The sequence below is a fragment of the Galleria mellonella genome, unplaced genomic scaffold (genome assembly GCF_026898425.1).
Source record: "Galleria mellonella isolate WM207_F2 unplaced genomic scaffold, CSIRO_AGI_GalMel_v1 utg182, whole genome shotgun sequence".
Taxonomy (NCBI): Eukaryota; Metazoa; Arthropoda; class Insecta; order Lepidoptera; family Pyralidae; genus Galleria; species Galleria mellonella.
In genome coordinates, this window is record NW_026442023.1 from 1,250,179 (window position 1) to 1,261,116 (window position 10,938).

Consider the following 10,938-nt stretch of genomic DNA (forward strand, 5'->3'; position numbering starts at 1 on the left):
CCTGACGAGGTATATTGCTAGCGATAGGCACTATTGACTGCATTACTAATAACCTTCTCCCTCCCCCTTATGCTAAAGGTAGTCTATACAACGATGATGATTTAACTTTGAACTCTGTACCTTGTCAAATTACAGGGTACCTGAATTATAACATCATTGTGCAATCGTTGCACTGAGGCAGTTTAAAGGTCATTAGTTCGAATGGATGTATGTACTGTGTATTATGTATTAAATGAGCGTATCTATATGATCCCTGTCCAAATCAGTGAGTAATAGAAGCTTTACCAACTTTACGGTTTACGTTCTCCATGGATGTACGAAGCACTGCCGGTAAACACGCACGGTGATCCACAAGCAGTTTGGAGTAGCTGCCTCTTAATGTTGGACAGGAGAACACTTTTTTTTATACAACTTAGAATGGCAAACAAACTAGCGGCCCACCTGATGGAAAGTGGTAACCGTCGCCTACAGACATGAGCAGTACCACGGACATAACAGAGTATACTGTTTCGCCCATGATACCCCCCATGTGTTGCCATTCCTGAGGACTCAGGTGTTATTCCTCTGTACCCTGTAAATTCACCACATATGTGGGGTACTGGTGGCCTTCAAACCCAAACACAGTCATGCAAACACAACTGCTTCATGATAGAAACACGAATGGACAGAGGTACCCAAGCAATCGACTTTTGTACTTGAATCAGTAGAGTAGGCGCTCTGCCAGGCGTTCACCGAACAAGTGGTATCACAATATCCACTGAGGACAGTTAACCACAAAATTGATGGAACAAAATGTGTGATTACTCGCCGATAATAGGTAAGGATCGAACGACCATAATCCTTAGAAACGACAATGCATGCTTTGTTATGTTGCACGTAGTAAATGCATGATTTTTTATAATGTAGTATGTATATCTCACATGAAAATAGAGGCATCATACGGAACCCTTTTTTTAATGTGTGATAATGAAATGGTAACCCCGCCTGTGCTAACGGTACACGCTGGCGGGGCACCAGTGAGGGATGATAGGTGAAAATGAAAAGGCAGGTCAGTTAGCCCATTGTGATGAATACATCTGGAATTCAGTACGATTGTTTCCAGGGGGACCACGTGGAGGTCAACCTGACAAAGTATATTGCTAGCTATGGGACTGTATTCCGCATTACTAACAATCCCCCTCCCCCCATACGTAACTCTTAGGAATAGCAACACATGAAAGTGGTATGAGCGTCACAGTGTATTCTGATGTACATAGTGCTGTTTTTACATATCGTCATAGTCGTAGAATACTGACGGATCTATATATGTAATATTTGTCAGATCCGTCAGTATTCTATGACTATGACGATATCTATAGACTGTGTACATTTCATCAGGTTGGCCGTCAGTTTATTTGACATTCCCAGTTTCATAATGTATTCAAGGCGGCAGTCTTTCGGATATTATTGAGATATTGCGTTAGATAGACAGATAATAATATAGAAACTGTACTAGTGTAATACGTAATACAAGATTACGTTCAAATTATGTGATCACAATTCAACTGGAATTGTAAATATAAAATAAGCAACCAAAATAATGTGAGTGCAATGCAAATAAAAACATGTATCCTCATATCGTCATCTCTATAGCAAAATTTGGAATCTGCAGTTTTTTCAAATTTGACATTTCTTTAAAAATCTACATTTTGCGTCATACTACTTATTGTGGCTTATTTTCAAATTTCTATCTTTAACGGTTAAAAAAATCGAGTAGTTCGAATCTCCATATTTTTGTGATATACCCAAAGTAAACTCACTTAGCATATTTTTATAGTATTTTCTATAATAAACACTAATTTGAAAATTTCAATAATTATTTTATCAATCCTAATTTAGTTATTTTACATGAATGATTGCTATAAGGTTGTTATTTAAACTGAAGTTCTCTCCAAAACATGTGATTTATACCTTGGTATTTTTACGAAAGTGGCACTTCCGTTAGTTTGCCAGATATTAAAATAAATGATTTTCTTTGGCACCTTACGAAACTGCCACTTTCGTAGATTTGCTGTTGTATAACTCAATACCTAGGAACTCTCATGTATGAAGGTGCAAAGTAACGAATATGCATTTATTTCTGATACTTGTAATATAATAATAATTAATTAAGCGCATTCAATAAAAAACAGCATTTTAAAACTAAAATGTTAGCATGATCTTTAACAGTAGCCTTCTAACAAAAGTTATTTGCATTCTAATGTTTCAAAACGTTCTCCTGTAACTTTTTCAGTTTCGTAAGTTTACCATAAAGGTGACGACATACGAGTATATCCGAGTACTTTTCTATTGGGTATGGTAGGATATAATTCCCTAGAGGTAAAGCGACTTGTTTCTCTGCTAGAATACTCCTACAGTAAACTTAGAGGAATAAAGTACAATGCGTTTGTGTTGAATCTCATAAGCATGTCTATCCCAGACATCAACAAGCGTGACCGTAATCACGGAATATTTGCCCTACCACGCTACAGGACATTTCGTGCTGATCAGGCGCCACTCACGAAGGCGCTACGTCTGCTCAATGAGGTAGTAGCGAGTTCCAATTTGGACTTATTTCACTGTACTGCTACAGAGTTTCGCAGTGCGGTAACAAATTACGCAAAAATAAATTTTTAATATTTATTTTGTATAACATAATTAGATTATTATTATTATTTCAATATTGTATTATTATATTGTTTGATTTTTTAATTTTCAGTGAGTGCATTGGTAAGAACTGTATAACTCACCAAAAATACGTATATAAATAAATAAATAAATAATATTGCACTGTAGATCGTTAGAGTCAAATATTAAAACAGAAGGAAAGTATTTTGTATTTTTTTTAACAGCTAAAAATGAAAAGATATTCTAGCCTGTGCTACATACATATCTGTCACCCGCCTGCGCTATCAGTATACACTGGTGGGGCACCAGTGAGGGATGATAGATGAGCATGAAAACAGGTCAGTTAGTCCATGGTAACGAATGCAACAAGTATTAATCACGATGGTTTCCAGGGGGAACCGCGTGGAGGTCGACCTGACAGGGTTTGCTAGCAATGGAGACATCAGTCCCCATTACTAACAATCCCTTTCCAGCAGTACTTTGTATATCGAAATTGCAACCAAAGGCTAACACAGAAGAGTAGGTACTTATAACGGGCTTACATCATTCGGTCTTTCGTCATTCGGGCGAATGTAGGGGACCCATTTTATTTCGGTTGGAATAGGAATAATGTAATATGTACTGAATTTTTTTTTTATACAACTTAGAATGGCAAACAAGCTGATGGCCCACCTGATGGTAAGTGGTAACCGTCGCCTATGAACATGAGCAGTACCATGGACATAACAGAGTATACTGTGTCTGTGGGCGAATCAGTGTAATTTAAAAAAATAGTCTAATTTATTAATTAACATTTATTTTATTTTATATATTATAATCACGCAAAACAATTTATTAAAAACAGTGTCCTAGTTTAGTTGATATGTGACGTCTGACGTCCCGCGCATTGCGGCAAAAGAGCGCGGACGCCCTTGCTCTATGCAGTGTGTTTCTGGCTGTCTCTATAAAATCTATACTGGAATTAGTCCACCAGTCACGATCCGCGCCAAGTTTCAGAGTAATAAGGAACGGTGACTTGCCAATATCTGGACTGAGGTCTAGAATTGAATCCCGTGTGCTTATGAATTTTTGTCCTCTGGGGCTAGAGCTTGGGAGACAGGTATTGGACTCCATCCGATACCCAATCATGTTTGTAGAATAAATTCATATTGTACAAAGCTTTTTTTTACTTATAATAATATTGATAGATTCTAGAATGTAGTACTGATATTATAAATGTGAAAGTAGGCACTTATGTTTATTTGTTTGATTATTGGACAAGTAAATATTTACATCTAGGTAATGGCTCATCCGTATAAGCCGTTATCTAGATCAATCCTTATTGATTATAGCATACAGACAGTACTTATTTAGCCTGGAGAAGGACTGACCTTGACATGGCATGGGAAGGTTATCCTTGGTCGTGATTAATATAAATACTTATATACCTTTTATACTCCATTACGCCTTCTGTGCCTTGAGCTCAATTTGTAGGAAATAAATGACTTATAAAAAGTGATCCATATTATGAATTCCCTTGAAAATTGTCAATTAAATGAATGCTACTTAGTTTTTTTTAATGGGTGATAATGGAATGGTAACTCCGCCTGCACTATCGGGATATGCTGGCGGGGCATCAGTGAGGGATGATCTCTCTTTCTCTTCAGTCGTACTCTCTTGACAGATTGGTCGTGGTTTTTATAATGATAGTGGATTGTCGATGAGGCTCTCCTTTGTGATTGAGGTCCTCGCAATGTGTCTCGATCTACTTCTGTTCACAGCCGAGCGAGAGCATTCAACAATAGACTGCTGTGTGGCCGTTTTGATGAGGATGATAGGTTAGTAAAAAAGGCAGGTCAGTTAGCCCATCGTGACGAATTCCACTAGAAATAACCACGATGGTTTCCATGTGGAACTGCGTGGAGGTCGACCTGATAGGGTGTATTGCTAGCAATAGGTTATATAGAGCCTGTTATTAACGATCTCTTTCCTTCCATGGTACCAAGTTAGGTTACTTCAACAAATAACTGAGTACACGTACTGCATTTGTATTTGTTGTTTTATACATGTATGTATTAATCATCAGATCTTATAACAAATAAATAAATTGTAAACAATGTCGCTATACTAGTATTAGTAATTAATTAAGTAAAATATTAGCTTGTAGCCGGATGCTTGCCGTCAATAGAGTTTTTATAGCTTTCCCATCTCATTTTGTAGTAGGTACAAGATTGTTACTTAGTTCCTTGTAGTTATTTACTCTTTACTGTTTCTGTCTTATGAGTTTAGTATAACCTTATGTAATTTTTTTAAGAAATTTTATTGTTGAATTTAATATTTGTACTCTTGTATGTAATTGATTATATTTGTATGAGTAAATGAAATAATAGAATAGTAGATAAGGTATTTGGGGAAAAATTACGCTGGAAAAGTCTTGCCTTCGCTTATGATATTAAGAAGATAGAAAGTATTGGTGACATATTATTTTTTTAAATTGATTAAAAAATACTTATTTATCTAGCGACACTACTTATATTCTCATTATTATACATTACTTATATATTTGCCCGTTTTATATCTCCCAGACTTTGTTAAGAGAATTTATTTATCCAAGATTGAGAAAAAAAAATGTCCAATCTAGCAACGTTGGAGAGCACAGACGTAGTATAACGTACTACCGTAGAGAGGCTTCAAGCTATAGGCAATTATTGTGTTTGACATTTCATTAGCGCCCCTCGCGGGGAATGACGGAGGGCTTTCACGGTCGCGACATTAACTAAATGTCGCGGAAATACTAAGGGATGTTGCTAATGTTTGATTTGCTATTGTAGCATTCATGTATTGTAGCATTCATAAGAACTAAAACCTGCAGTAGGCAAAACTACGTTTACCTTTATGTGATTTCTAAAAAGAACAGTTTTTCAATTTGTCTGTATTTTTTTTTTAATCACAAATAAATACTATTGGATGTATAAATAAATACTATCTAGCCAAAAATTAAGCAGAGTTTGTACTATGACACAGCCATACAAACACAGCTGCTTCACGGTAGAAACACGAATGGGACAGAGGACCCTAAGCAAACGACTTTTGTACAACTCTACTACTACTACTCTACCCTTTGGTGTAGTGTAATTTTTGTGTAGTGTAAAATAAAGTTAGACTTCTGCCACAATTGTATTTTTTTTTATAACACAGGGGGCTAACGTGCACTTGATAGTAAGTGACTATCGCCGCCCATTAGTAACTGCAACACTGCTGGTACTGCCGGTTCTTTAAAAATATGCTCTTTTCTTAAAGGTTATGATGTTGTATCGGTTCGGAAACACTGCTGCTGGAAGTCAATCATCGTTGTGCGTGAAAGAAAGTGTCTTGAAAAACGATGGAGGACCGCCACTTATTCAGATGGTTGAGATGGAACCTAAATATTTTTGCAGTACTAGGATTTATTTCCATGTTAATTCTAATGGATTCTAAATCATAGATTTATTATAATTTACTTATTAATTTAACACTGTTGACGTACCAATACACATTAATATTTTTTTCACGAACGAAGCCTCTTTTTTACTTGCTTATGGTGGAACAAAATTTGTTAACAAAATTTTCAAATATTCGTGTGTTTTATCCCACTCATTAAGAAGGTCAAAAAAGACACTCAAATGATCTTTTTTTAAATATGTTTGATGTAATTATAAGAAGCCATTGTTTATTATCAGTGCTTAATTTGAATTATGTACAATAAAGATTTTACAATACAATATTTTACGTTTTTATGCATAAGGGTGTATGGGAATTTATATCAACATACCAAATAGGATTAGTAATACGTGATTGGGTAGCTGGTTATGTATGCATATTGCATGATTGAGTACCAAAATGTTGGAATTACTCAATTGGTTAGTCTATAACGCATAACTGACTGATTGGATTTCAATTATCTATTTGGAATTTTGATGCTATTAATTGTATTGTGGTGTTCTTAATTTCTGGATAGAAAAATATTATTTAAAATATTTTTTGTAGTTACTGCGGAATTATTTGCAGTTAAAATCCAAAGTTAAATTGCAGGGATTTGCTAATAAAGCGTATAATAATAATTGATACTTACGTAAAGTATTCAGGTTATATATAGGTATAAATGTCTTAAACCGTAAACCATATTTAGGTTATACTGGTATATTTATTCTTTTGGTTCTACCGTACTGCAAAAGTGCCCTGTTTATTTTTTATATAATACAAATGTATCATACCACCGTCTAGTTTATTTTATTAACTAATAGTTCTATAAAAAGAAATATCAAGGATATTTAATAACTGTCTGTGTTAATAAAAAATCTAAATATATTTACTCTATGCCTGACAAAAAATTTTATAAATCATCATTGTTTCTACCTACCCTAATGGAAGACAGGCATGACAGATATGTATGTATGCATGTATTACTTATAATCACAGAATAATTCTTCTACGTCTTTAATGTTAACATGCAGACTTAAAAAAAACTACAGTCAAGTTTTTTATCAATTTTCCTGACTACAATTGTTAAATTGTAGAAAAATAAAATTGGCATGAATGAAAAAAACAAAAAGTACGCAAAGAAATTGTTTTAATTTGTCTATAGGTGACGGTTGCCACTTTCTATTAGGTGAGCCGTCAGCTTGTTTGCCATTCTAAGTTGAATAAAAAAATATTCTTTATAAATTATCTATTTCGAAATAAAAGCAAACACAATGTTATGTGGGAGTGGTTGTGAATGGACCGTATTATAACACAGAGGGCAGAGCTGTAATTGAGTAGATAGTTTGTGAGCCACGTCTGACGCATAATATGCAAATATCCCCAACATTCTAGTCTAGACTTCAGGCATTGTTACTGCAGATTCCTTATTACTAGATCGCACTAGTATATTAAAACTACTAGATATAAATAAATAAATTCTCAGCATAGATTTGGCAATCATTTAAAATTTTGTACCAATACATTAATATTTTGTAATGATGAAACCCAATTGTAAAGAAGTTGATTTTACTCGGTTGAAAATATATTGCACAAATATATACACACACACGTTTGTATGCGTACAGGTATGCAAAAACTCACGCATGAACTCACACTCGCAGGCACGCTTGCAAGCATGCATATACATACTCATGCACACTCGCATGCACCCACGCACGCACGCACCCACGAACGCACGCTTTAATGCACACACCCACGAATGTATACCTACATGTAATTAATGAATAAAGCGAAATTTTTAGACACTTTTAATTGTAAATATTTGAATTTAAAATATTGTGGGTATCGTTTGTCTACAACTATACTTTGCTATTTTTAAAAGGCAGCTCAAATTGTCAAAGAATCTTGTATATATATAAAAATGAATTGCTGTTCGTTAGTCTCGCTAAAACTCGAGAACGGCTGGACCGATTTGGCTAATATTGGTCTTAAATTATTTGTGGAAGTTCAGGAAAGGTTTAAAAGGTGAATAAATATAAGTTGTTAACTATCTTTTAGAATTTTTTTTATGAAGATTTTTTTATTAATTACGGATTTAAGTTTGTTTTAAGTTTATTTTATACAATTTAAGTTTAGATCTTTTATTTATCGATTGAGGCAGTACAGTCTGTCGGGTCAGCTAGTTAATATATTTTTTTAATAGGTATTTTCAGGGCCTAGTGTGTTATAAAAATGCCAGGACACGATATGAAATAAATATTAAAGTCTGCAAAAATAATTATAAATATAATAATAATTGTAAAAATAATTCGGTTTAGAATTGGCGGTATAATCGCTTAGCATAGCCAAAAAATCAATCGAATCCAGAACCTCCTCTTTGAAGTAGAGTGATAATGAAGTAGGTGAGGTAACAAGCGCTGATTTATATTATTGCTGACTCGTAAATAGACCCGACATGGCTGAAGCTGTAATAAATATATCAAGCGGTTTTGTTCGTCTAAATTAGAATAAAAAAAATTAGTTTAGTTGTTTGAGTGTGAATCTATATATAAAAATTCACAACGGCCGCATCTATTTTGAGATATATATTAAGAGTAATGTTTATGTACTATTATATATTTCTTAAGGATTCTTCATATTCGTATCCTTCATACGCTTTCTGTTTCTACCTAATGGTTGGCTTACCTAATGATTCACACAACTAGAGTCGTGGGATGTAGCTAGTTTAAAATACATTTTAAATACTGTGGTTTAAGGGAAATAGCATTTACAAATCGCATGATCACAAAACGAAAAGCGGGGGTGTGCAAACGAAAGGGAACGACTGTATTCCATTACAATTTGCATATAAGGACGGAAAAGGGACAAAAGCGTTATAAAGCATATTAAGGGGACACATTTGTCGGGTTAGGCGCGTATGATCAATATTCGAACGATCATAATCCGGACGTCCGTGTCCGGTTCGAAACGTGTCCGGGCAAAATGAACAAGCGAAGCGGTATACAGTATGTTTTTATGTTTTACAACAAAGTGATACAATTAACATATGGACACCTATTTTAGATTATATAGGACGATAAGTGTATTTTATTTAACAATTAAGTTAATTAATTGTTGAACGATGCGTGTTTTTTTTAAACAAATAGCCCATGAGGTCGAGTCTGAAGTACTCCTTGAACTTATTTTTTTTATACAACTTAGAACGATAAACAAGCTGACGACCCACCTGATGGGAAGTGGTAAATTGAGCAGTACCATGGACAAACAGAGTATACTGTTTCGTCCATGATACTCCCCATGCGTTGCCATTCTTGAGGACTCCGGTGTTATTCCTCTGTACCCTGTAAATTCACCACATATGTGGGATACTGGTGGCCTTCAAATCGAAACACAGTCATGCAAACACAACTGCTTCACGGTAGAAACACGAATGGGACAGAGGTGCCCAAGTAAACGACTTTTATACAAAGTTTCTATTAAAACAAGTATCAGAATCTTTGGGTATTTCAGGGATTAAAACAGTGGTAATACAGACTTTATACAAAATGTATTTATTATCTTTATACAAACATACTTTATGTTTAAAAGTAAACATTGATTCCTGTAAAGCAGTTATTTTTACAATAAGATTTCATAACTAACAATTTTTTTAGGATTTATACCTATCATTAGTACTTTAATTCATCTTAGTTGTTCTTATTCCATTACTTATTATGACAGCTTATAGACAAATGTAATAAATATTGTCCAGACACTAAACGTTTGTTTATTTAAGAAATAAGATCTCAGATCTAGAATAGTCTCGACTGGAGTGGATAAAATGCAAGTTTCTATAGAGCTACCCTACAGCTATAAAGCCTTTTGAAGATGCTCTTTTTTACAGCAATGTAGACTTGAGATTACATTAATTTGTAGTTGAGTGTAATCGTCTTTAAAACTTAAACATTTGTGAAAAATAAAATAGATTTTACCAACCAGTGGGTTTGAAATGATTTAAGTTTTTTTTATTTTTAGTTGTCTGTAACTTTTGTTTATGTTAGGTATAGGTAATATCGTCCTAGTCGTAGAATACTGACGGATCTGACAAATATTACATATATAGATCCGTCAGTATTCTACGACTATGACGATATAATCATCGTAATTTGTATTCTATAATATTAATATTATCATCATAATATTAGCTTTTAATTGACCACTGCAGAACATAAGCTTCCCCCTTGGAGAGTTTAGCCAGTAGTTGCCACGCTTGGCAGGCGGATTGGCAACTGCAGTTAGGCTTTTGGTGATGTTTTTAAAAGAGACGCTGTTACGTATCTCTCTTAAAACATTACCAAAAATTAAGTTCTCTTAGTCGTCGTTCTTGGAAAAGTTGTCTCTTACAACTCTTACGGAAAAGGAAGGGGTGGCCCATTCTATGCCGGTACTACATGGAAAATTTAACAAAATCAGGAATTAATCACTATGGTTTCCAAGTGGGTAACAAAGAGGTTGACCGGAGTGGTTATGTTACTAACAATACAGCCTTAGTCCTTATTATTAAAAATTTATTGTCCTATCGATTACGTAACAATTCTGATGGGGGGGGGGGGAAGGGGTTGTTAGTAATGGGGATTAGCACCCTTATAATTAATAATATACCGTATCAAGTCGACCTCCTTGCATATCTCCTGGAAACCATCGTGATTGATGCATTGGTGAATTTGTCACGATGGGCTAACTGACCTGCTTTATCTTCTTTTACCATCCCTCACTGGTGCCCCACCAGTATATACCGATAGCGAAGGCGGGATTATGATACCATTTTCACCCATTAAAAAAATTCACCCTGTATAAATATACCTCAAATGA